This window comes from Chiloscyllium plagiosum, unplaced genomic scaffold, assembly GCF_037043375.1.
Source record: "Chiloscyllium plagiosum isolate Xiang-an unplaced genomic scaffold, Cpla_swu_hap1 HiC_scaffold_48, whole genome shotgun sequence".
Taxonomy (NCBI): Eukaryota; Metazoa; Chordata; class Chondrichthyes; order Orectolobiformes; family Hemiscylliidae; genus Chiloscyllium; species Chiloscyllium plagiosum.
In genome coordinates, this window is record NW_028270186.1 from 44,281,549 (window position 1) to 44,293,182 (window position 11,634).

Sequence of the window (11,634 nt, forward strand, 5' to 3'; positions counted from 1 at the left end):
TTCTTCTAAACCCACGCAAGTGCCAAACTAGAATCGATACGTTTCTGTCCCCTCGACACTTTTGAACACAATATTGTTTTGTAAAGTAGGTAAAATAACTATTCCCGACCATGCCACAGTATGTATGGAGGTTAAGACCAGTAATGATGAGATAGGTTCCCGACATTGGCGTATGGACCCTTTCCTATTGAAGGATAGTAAGTTCATAAATTATTTCTCGCAGGAATTTAAAACTTTCTAGGATATCAACTCAGGCACGGCCAGTAACCCATCGGTGATGTGGGAGACTGCTAAGCCATACGTGCGAGACTTCTACGACCTGGAAAAAACAAAAGGGAGAACAACAGTGTCTGCTCGAGACTGACATGAAGGCGGCTGAGACAGCGTATGTGGATAGACCCTCCATTACTAATCTACAGTGGATCACTGCCCTTTGGGTAACTTTGAATACCACACTTACACAAAAAGCAAAGAGGGAGATATTATTTGCGAAGCAGAGATTATTTGAATATGGTGACAAGCCTGGCAGATATCTAGCATACATTGCCAGAAAGAAAAAGGCTCCCCAAGCCATTACGTCCATTAGAATGAGTGCTGGTACCCTGACTTGTGATGGTAAAAAGATCAATGCAGCCTTTAGAAAGTTCTGTTTCAAATTGTATAGGTCACAGGGCTATAGAACGAGGAAGATGGAATCTTTTTTTAAAAAGATTCTTGCCCTCCCGGGCGTAACCTCGGAGCAGGTGTTGTTCTTGAATGCCCCCCTAGCAACCCAGGATGTACAGGAAGAGGTGAGGCAGCTCCACAGTGGGAAAGCGCCTGGACAAGATGGATTCCAAGCTGAGTTCGACAACGAATTTATTGGGGAATTGACTGGGCCACTTATAAATATGTATAATTATTCACATAGTCAGGGATGCCTCTTGCCTTCGCTGAGAGAAGCAAATATTTCTGTCATTCTTAAGAAGGGAAAGGCCCCAGATGGCTGCTCTTTTTATAGACCTATATCCTTGTGGAATGTGGATTTTAACGTTCTCACAAAAATGTTGGGCATTAAGACTGGAGAGGGTTTTACTATTCATTATAAAAGAGGGCCAGGCAGAGTTTATAAAGGGTCGCAGATCAACTAATAATATTAGAAGAGTCTTAAATCTTGTATCAGCTTGCCAGCAGGGAGCGATACTGCGATTAGTTATCTTCATAGAGGCAGAGAAGGCAATTGATTGGGAAGAATAGCCATATCTATTTTATGTGCTGGAACGGTTTTGTGTTGGAGAGGACTTTACAAAATGGGTTACAGCATTAATTAATGATACCAAAGCTCTGGTTTAAGTTCAGATAGCGTTAGTGTTGGGAGAGCTTGTCGACAGGATTGCCCTCTTTCAGCATTATTATTGATTGACCTGTTGGCAGAAGCTATATGAGCCAACCCTAATACAATGGTTCCGAAGGTAAATCGGGTAAACGCAAAATTACTGTCTATGCAGATGATTTGTGCCCTGCTTAATTCAAGTGGTAACTTATTTGGTATGTTCTCAGGTTATAAAATCAATTTTATGATTTTGGAGGTCATGCTGCTGGGAGGTCTTGCCAGTATATCCAATTTTCCAGATGGATGCCGCTTCCCCTTTCGGTGGACACTGGGAGGTTTTCTTGAGTTCGGTATTTTTAATACTCCGGCATTCGGTCAGCTATATAAAGCCAATTATACACATTTATTTGAGAAAATAAGATAGGACCTTCAACGCTGGGAAGATCTCCCGATATCCTTGCTAGGTTGAGTAGCTTTGGTCAACATGAATATCCTCCCTCGCCTTTTATACCCAATGAGAATGCTCCCCTTGATGCTGCCGAGACAGTTGCTCCGTTAACATTATGGTCGGGTCGGCTCCTTTATTTGGAGTCATAGACGGTCCCTTATTAAATAATAAAAGCTACAGCTTCCACAAGTAAGGGGTGAGCTGGATTTTCTGGATTTCAGTAAGTACGAATTGAGCTCTGTATTATCCTATGTCGCTGATTGGGTCTCTTATGAACCACAGTAAATCTGGTTACATATTGAAGCCTCCCAAGCAAAATATCACCTCATCAATCTACTATTTATGGACAAGATGAGGATTATTACGGATCATTGTAAAAATTCAATTATATTAAATCCAATCAAAGTCTGGAGGATAATGTGACAGGATGAGGGTAACCTACAAAAAACCTCCCTTATACCCCTACAGTGGGAAAATTGGGATTCCAGCCAGGGCTGAGTGATGCTGTATTCTGAACCTGGGAGTGCAGAGGTATGTGGTTCTGTTCGCCGAGCTGGAAGTTTTTGTTGCAATCGTTTCGTCCCCTGGCTAGGCGACATCATCAGTGCTTGGGAGCCTCCTGCGAAGCGCTTCTTTGATGTTTCCTCCGGTGTTTATAGTGGTCTGTCCCTGCCGCTTCCGGTTGTCAGTTTCAGCTGTCCACTGTAGTGGTTGGTATATTGGGTCCAGGTCGATGTGTTTGTTGATGGAGTTTGTGGATGAGTACCATGCCTCTAGGAATTCCCTGGTTGTTCGCTGTCTGGCTTGCCCTATGATAGTAGTGTTGTCCCAGTCGAATTCATGTTGCTTGTTGTCTGCGTGTGTGGCTGCCAAGGATAGCTGGTCGTGTTGTTTCGTGGCTAGTTGATGTTCATGTATGCATATTGCTAGCTGTCTTTCTGTTTATCCTATATAGTGTTTAGTGCAGTCCTTGCATGGTATTGTGTACACTACATTCGTCTTGCTCATGTTGGGTATCGGGTCCTTCGTTCTGGTGAGTTGTTGTCTGAGCGTGGCTGTTGGTTTGTGTGCTGCTATGAGTCCGAGGGGTCGCAGTAGTCTGACTGTCAGTTCCGAGATGCTCCTGATGTATGGTAGTGTGGCTAGTCCTTTTGTTTGTAGTATGTCCTCGTTCCGTGGTCTTTCTCTTAGCCATCTATTGATGAAGTTGCGCGGGTATCCGTTTTTGGCGAATACCTTGTATAGGTCTTCCTCTTCTTCTTTTTGCAGTTCTGGTGTACTGCAGTGTGTTGTGGCCCTTTTGAATAGTGTCCTGATGCAGCTTCGTTTGTGTGTGTTGGGGTGGTTACTTCCATGGTTTAGGACTTGGTCTGTGTGTGTGGCCTTCCTGTATACTCTTGTAGTGAATTCTCCGTTCGGTGTTCTCTGTACCATCACGTCTAGGAATGGGAGTTGGCTATCCTTTTTCTTCTTCTCTCGTGAATCGAATTCCCGTGAGTGTGGCGTTGATGATCCGGTGTGTTTTTTCGATTTCCGTATTTTTAATGATTACAAACGTGTCATCGACATATCTGACCCAGAGTTTGGGTTGAATTTGTGGTAGGACTGTTTGTTCTAACCTTTGCATAACTGCCTCTGCTATGAGTCCCGAGATTGGTGATCCCATTGGTGTTCCGTTGATTTGTTCGTATATCTCGTTGTTGAATGTGAAGTGTGTTGTGATCACACCCACAACTACAACCACAGGGACGCCAAGACAGCAGACTTCTTAGCAGCACTAGAATGCACACTCAGGAACAATGGACTGACAGAAGAGACACAACAAACAGTGAGACAAACTGTCGTACCTATGATAGAAAGGAAAAGACAAACACATAACCTCAACACCAAGGAACGGGAAGCACTGAAATCACTAAGAAACGATAAGAACATAATCATACGACCAGAAGATAAAGTTAGAATGACGGTCATCCTACATAAATCTGATTACATCCAAAAAGCACAACAAATACTTGCAGATACCAACACCTTCCAAAAGAGGGAGTTTGACCCCACCCCACAGCTCACCAATAGGATAAATAAAATACTAAGGAATCTACAAAAATACGGACAGATAGCCAGTGCTGACCTACAAAGAATGAAACCGGAAAGCAACAACACCCCCAGATTCTATGGATTACCTAAAGTACACAAACCAGACATCCCACTCAGACCCAGAGTATCACTACCAGGGACACCATCATACAAACTGGCCAAAGAACTACAACAGAAACAGAAACAGCTGGTCAGCGGATCCAAACACTCTATACAATCAACACAGGAATTCTCTGACATCATCAGAAATATACACATAGACAAAGAAGAAACCATGATATCATTCGACGTGACGGCACTGTTCACTTCGATTTCCAAAACCCTAGCCAGAGAAACAATAGCCAACCTACTGGTAATACAGAACAGAAAACAGGACGCTGAACCTATCAACAAAGACGGCATACTTAAGCTAATGGACTTGTGCCTCACAACACACTTCCAGCTCGGCGAACAGAACCACAACAACTTGCACCCGAGCTACAAATCTTCGCACAATGTTTGAACACTTGGGAAGACACAAGCAATCTCCCTGAGGTAACAGTGGCTGAAGGACCTGAACTTAAGGGAATTTATATTCGCCAGGATTTGGTGTTGGAGAGGCTGTTAGGTCTGAAGTTTGATAAGTCTCCGGGACCTGATGGTCTGCATCCCAGGGTACTGAAGGAGGTGGCTCGGGAAATCGTGGATGCGTTGGTGATTATTTTCCAGAGTTCAATAGATTCGGGGTCGGTTCCTGCGGATTGGAGGGTGGCTAATGTTATACCACTTTTTAAGAAAGGTGGACGAGAGAAAGCAAGTAATTATAGACCAGTTAGTCTGACATCAGTGGTGGGAAAGATGCTGGAGTCTATTATAAAGGATGAAATTACTGCACATCTGGATAGTAGTAACAGGATAGGACAGAGTCAGCATGGATTTATGAAGGGGAAATCATGCTTGACTAATCTTCTTGAATTTTTTGAGGATGTAACTATGAAGTTGGACGAGGGAAATCCAGTAGATGTAGTGTATCTGGACTTTCAGAAAGCTTTTGATAAAGTCCCACACAGAAGGTTAGTGAGTAAAATTAGGATGCATGGTATTCGGGGCAAAGTACTAGATTGGATTGAAAATTGGTTGGCTAATAGGAAACAAAGGGTAGTGATAAACGGCTCCATTTCGGAATGGCAGGCAGTGACCAGTGGGGTACCGCAGGGATCCGTGCTGGGACCACAGCTTTTTACAACATATGTTAATGATATAGAAGATGGTATCAGCAATAACATTAGCAAATTTGCTGATGATATAAAGCTGCGTGGCAGGGTGAAAAGTGATGAGGATGTTAGGAGATTACAGGGTGACCTGGACAAGTTAGGTGAGTGGGCTGATGCATGGCAGATGCAGTTTAATGTGGATAAATGTATGGTTATCCACTTTGGTAGCAAGAACGGGAAGGCAGCCTACTACCTCAATGGAATTAATTTATGTGAAGGGGCAGTACAGAGAGATCTGGGTGTTTTTGTACACCAGTCAATGAAGGCAAGCATGCAGGTACAGCAGGTAGTGAAGAAGGCTAATGGCATGCTGGCCTTCATAACAAGAGGAATTGAGTATAGAAGCAAAGAGGTGCTTCTGCAGCTGTACAGGGACCTGGTGAGACCACACCTGGAGTACTGTGTGCAGTTCTGGTCTCCAAATTTGAGAAAATACATTCTGGCTATTGAGGGAGTGCAGCGTAGGTTCACGAGGTCAATTCCTGGAATGGCGGGATTACCTTACACTGAAAGACTGAAGCGACTGTGCTTGTATACCCTTGAGTTTCGAAGATTGAGAGGGGATCTAATTGAGACGTATAAGATTATGAAAGGATTGGACACTCTGGCAGTAGGAAACATATTTCCACTGGTGGGTGAGTGCCGAACCAGAGGACACAGCTTAAAAATACGGGGTAGACCATTTAGGACATAGCTCAGGAGAACCGTCTTTACCCAGAGAGTGGTGGCTGTGTGGAATGCTCTGCCACAGAGGGCAGTGGAGGCCCACTCTCTGGATTCATTTAAGAAGGAGTTGGATAGAGCTCTCAAAGATAGTGGAATCAAGGATTATGGAGGTAAGGCAGGAACAGGATACTGATTAGGAATGATCAGCCATGATTATATTGAATGGCGGTGCAGGCTCGAAGGGCTGAATGGCCTACTCCTGCACCTATTGTCTATTGTCTTTATTGTCTACAGTTAAAACAGGAGCTCACTCACCATCTCAAGCTGGTTACACACGGATATATGGAGGCTATTCAGCAAACTACTGAACAAGAAGAGGGACAGCCCATTCAATCCTCCTGCCTGTTCCATAGAAAGAAAAAGAGTCTGTCAGTTCATTGAGCTGTTAAACAGGAACAGGCAGAGACCAATCAAACCCTTAAACCTGTTCCATGAGACCAGGAGGAAGCCATTCAGCCCCACGAGACACTTATACAGGAACAGGAGGGTGTCATTGATAGTCCAACATGACAAACCAATGAAACTGAGACTGCACTGATAGAGGGTTCTATGGTATTAATCTTGGCTTCACTATTTGTAGAACGTGTGCTACTTTAACACGATTTGCTGGCAATGAGGAGGGAAGCCAAATGTTTTGTGTCAAGTCTCAAGGAGTCATCTTCCATCCCCGAGAAGGCACACCCATGTTCTCCATGGAAGTCAGATGTTTCTGGGAAGAGTAAACTCTTTTATAATGAAGGTCTTGTGGCTGCTGTCGGGATTATGGATAACATGACGTTCATTGCAGGATCACACACCAATTGACTGTATTAATATTTGGATAGTTTATTCAAAAGCCTGATCCTCTCTCTCTTTCTCTCTCTCTTCCTCAATCAAAATAGGGAGTGTGTGCGGTTGGGTGGAATGTTCGTAGAGGCTCTTAAACTATCGTGAATCATGTAACCCGAGTGACAAAAATGCCATGGAATTCAACTCTGTATCAGTGCCTGTTTAGAACATCATGAGTGATTGTCCATCTCCTTAAGGTTCAATTCAATCACCTCTTATTCTCTCACTGAGCTTCACTCACTACACATGGTGCCATCATCCCAGGGATTAGTCTGGTGAAACTTCAGAGAAAGTCTATCCACAGTACCCCAAATACTGCCTCAAAAACACTCGCAGGGATGATCGCAATAATCCTTTTCTCTCACTTAGACATCGCCATTTCTTTTCTGTGCCACAAAAAGCCATTTCTTCTCCATACACTACGTCTGACATGGAATTCATAAGTCCCTTACATCCGTACGTCAGCATCAATAAAGCTAGCACCAGCGATGCCTATGGAGATATGCAACACTCTCGGGGAGAACTTCAATGAGATTGAATACACCCAAAATAGGGGATGATCACTTACCAGAATAGAAATGAGCTGTAGGAATACGTGAAAGAGGCAGAGGAAGGGAGCTATCTTTACTTTTCATCTACTCTCACAGAATGTATGCAGCCCTGGCGAGGCCAGCATGTTATGCTGATCTTGAACTGAGTGACTAGTTCCACTGTTCCACAGGACAGTAAAGAGTAAAACACATTGCTGGGGGGTTGTAGTGTTACAACACAGGAGCAATTCTCCTGCTTAATTAAAACTAGAAACAGAGAAACGATTTATCCCATGCAGTAATATGTGTTAATTCTAGAGTCTAAAACTATCAAAAGTAAAAATTAACAACTTTATTTCTTTAAGTATAAAAGAGAATAATAAACGAACGACTGTTTACAACTTCTTCCTCGAACCTATCTTTTACCTTCCCCCTCCACAACATTAGTCCGATAAGATGGCGAATGAAGATTTACAAAGCAAAACTTCTAACCTCAAAACCAGGAAGCTTTCGGTTCTTCTCCATATTCCTGTTTACTTTTCGTCATGGGGATTCTGCTTCGCCACTTGCTAATCAATAAAAGTACCCTTAAGAGAGCTATTTTTCAGGCAGTCTTTGCATGCTAGTAGCTTGGTAGTTCTTCTCTCAACTGTTCAATTTTCCACCCCCAAACCATTGGATTGTGTCATTGGCCTTTACGATTGTCAATTTACTCAATTCAAACTTGATTAGAGGTGAGCATTTTGGAGTATAATTTAAAGTGTTCTGCTGAATTTGTTTTTGGCTTGAGACAATGAGCTACTCTAGTTTTTCACCCAAAGGTTACATTATATCTATTTTTCAGAGCACTTGGTGCTGACAGGTAGTTATTGCTGGCTTTTAATTCACTTAAAGGTACAGTACACCCACATGTTCATCACAGAAGTTACACGGAAACCTGACGAGGGAGAAGCATGACACATTGACTTCCCTAAAGGACATGAGGCAAGCAGATGGGTTTTTACAACAAATGATAATGGTTGCTTTTAAATTCCAACAATTTCCTTCATGAGATATTCTGTGGTTCTAAATTATGAGTCAATGGCTTGACTATCATGAACTATCTTCCCGTATGTGCAGAGAACGAGTTAAACATCCTCAAGAGCAATTATTTAGTGATGGACATGTGGTTAAAAGGAACTTAAAACTGTTGCATCCGGATTGTACAAAGTCACAAATCATGGTTTATTCACAAGTTGCACTGGGACTGAGGACGAGATTGAGGTATCATGATGGTGGTATTGGACACGATTGGTGGGTGGGGACGACATGGAGATGTATATCTGTGAAGGACAAAATGAATTATCAAATTTCAGAACAGTCTGGTTCCGTCTCGCATATCAGTGAGTAATTTATAAAGAGTAATTTGTTAGTTATAATTTATAAGGAAATGATTTTTTGTTTGCAACTGAAGACATTGACTTCCACTTTCCAAAATTTACATATCATGAGCAGAAATTCAGATCAACCCGGTTTAGTAGACAAATATAATGACTCAACAGGAACACCAACTATGGCGAGGATGGGATACAATGTTAATGATATCCAAGGCTGGGAAATCCAGTAATGATCCGAGTATAAACTCCTGCTCATTGTTGGGACATTCCAGTCTAATATTCTCAGATTCTGATCCATTGTTGGAACATTCCAGTCTAATGTTCTCAGCTCCTGATACATTGTTGTACCATTCCAGTCGAATGTTCTCTGATTCTGATCCATTGTGGAACAATGCAATCCAATGTCATTAGATTTGAACCATTATTGTAACGTTCCAGTCTAATGTTCGCAAATTCCGATCACTTCACCCCCTCTCTCTCGAGCTGCTGATCCCTGTTAGTGCTGTCAGTGATGCTCCTACTCATACTATGGGGTAACACATTTATAGAACCCATTTATCAGTCAATGATGGAAACTCTCCACTGGGATATTTCGGATCCACAGAGATTGACATTAATCACAGACACTGAACAAATAGCTCCAGTTAACTTCTTCCATTTCAATATTGATTTTATTAAAAATCAAATCAACGTTTAAAATGTACACATTTGGGATGAGATATATGGGGGTAACTAAAGGAAGGAGTATTGGAGACGGAAGCTTGAATGTATGTAATCATTCACTCTGCCTTGGATATGGGAGTAATGGCAAAGGGTTGTCAGAATATAAACAATTTTCTCCGTTTATAAATGGAAACATAAAGTCTGTAACTACTGATCAGTGATTATATTGCAGGTAAAATATGAAGGGAACTTTTCTAGTCCATAATTAGACAGGAAAATGTGAATTCCATAGATTCACCACTCTCTGGCTGATGAGGTTCCTCCTTACCTTTATTCTAAAAGGTCTCCTCTTTACGATGTCCTCTCGTGACCTAGTCTCTCCTACCAGTGGAAATCAATTTCCAATATCAACTCTGTCCAGGTAATTCAGTATTCTGTAAGTTTCAATTAGACTTCCCAGTATCTTTCTGAATTCTATTAAATATAGACCCAGAGCCCTCAGAGTCCTTCATATGTTAAGCTTTTCATTCTTGGGACGATTCTCATGAATCTCCTTGAAAAACATACCAGGGCTAGTACATCCTTCCTCAGATATGGGACCCAAAACTGTGCACAATCATCTAGATGTGCCCTGACCAAAGCCTTATAGAGCTTCAGAAGTACATCGCTGCATTTATATTCAAGCTCTCCTCAAATAAATCCCATACTTGTATTTGTCTTCATAACTACTGATAACATGCAAGTTTACCTTTCGAGAATCCTGGACTAGAACTTTCTCGTCTTTTTGCACTTCAAGACTTCTGAACTTGCTCGCTATTTAGTAAATAGTCAATGCCTGTTTTCTTCCTGGCAAAGTGCATGACGTCACACTTTCCCACGTTGTATTCCATCTGCCACTTCTTTGCGCACTCCCTCAACCAGTGAAAATCCTTCAGCAGGAGAAAGTGAAGACCGCAGATGCTGGAGATCAGAGGCAAAACATGTGGTGCTACAAATGCACAGCCAGTCAGGCAGCATCCGAGGAGCAGGAGATTCGACGTTTCAGGCATAAAGTCTTCATCAGGAATGAGGTGGGTGGGTGAAATGGGGCTCAGAGATAAATGAGAGGGGCTGAAGCTGGGAGGACGTTAGCTTGGAAGGCGATACCTAGATGAAGGTGGGTGGTGATAGTGATAGGTCACAGTGGAATGTGGAGTGGATAGATGGGAAGTAAGATGGACAGGTAGTTCAGTTAAACAGGGTGGTGCTGAGTTGGAGGGTTAGTTCTGGGAAAAGGTGGTGGGAAGGGAGATGAGGAAACTGGTGAAATTGCCCTTGATACCGTGTTGTTAGAGGTTCCCAAGGCGGAAAATGATGAATTTTTCCTCCAGACGACTGTTGGCTAGAATTTGGCAGTGGAGGAGGCCAACAACTTGCATGTCCTTGGTGCAGTGGGAGGGAGAGTTGAAGTATTCAAGCACAGGGAAGTGGGGTTGTTGGGTATGTGCGTCTGAGAGTGTTCCCTGAACCGTTCTGCAAGTTGATGTCCTGTCTCTCCAACGGAGGGGAGACCAGGAGCAATGGATAGAGTAGGTGAAGTGTTTGGATGCATAGGATGTTCTTTGCCTCTTGTAGAAATATACTTTGGGGCCTTGGATGGAGTTGAAGAGGGAGGTGTTGACACAGGTTTCATACCTCTTGTAATGACAAAGAAGGTGTCAGGAGTGGAAGGTGGCTTGGTGGGGGTGGGGGTGGCATGAACCTCACGAGGGAGTTGTGAAGGGAATGGTCTCTGCAGACTGCTGATAGGGGTCGGGAGGGAAGTAAAACTCAGGTGGTGAAGTCTGACTCTTAGTGGCGGAAATGTCGGAGGATGATGCGTTGTATCCTGAGGTTGATGGAAGGCGAGCAACAGAGGAGTTCTATCCTTGCTGTAGTTGGAAGGGTGGAGTGCAAGGGCGGAGGTATGGGAAGTTGAGGAGATGCGCTAGAGCACCCTCCTGCAGCCGAACCACCTCTTCAATGCTACCTGTCCCTCTATCTAGTTTTATACTGTTTGAAAACGTAGCTAGAATCCCCCCAGTTTCTTCATGTAAATCATTAATGCACAAAATGAATAATTGTGGTCCCAACACTGAGCCTTGTGGAACACCACATGTCCCTGCCTGCCATCCTGAGAAGGACCCTTTTATCTCTACTCTCTGCTTTCTGTCAGACAGCCATTCTTCTATCCATGCTAGCAGCTTGCCTCAAACACCATGGGACCTTATCTTTCTCAGTATCCTTCTGTGTGGCACCTTGATAAAGGATTCTTGAGGAACAAGTGGATAACATCTATTGGTTCTCCTTGGTCTAATCTGCTCGCTACTCCCTAAATGTATTCTAGCAGGGTTGTCAGGCCAGATGTCCCCTTGAGGAAACCATG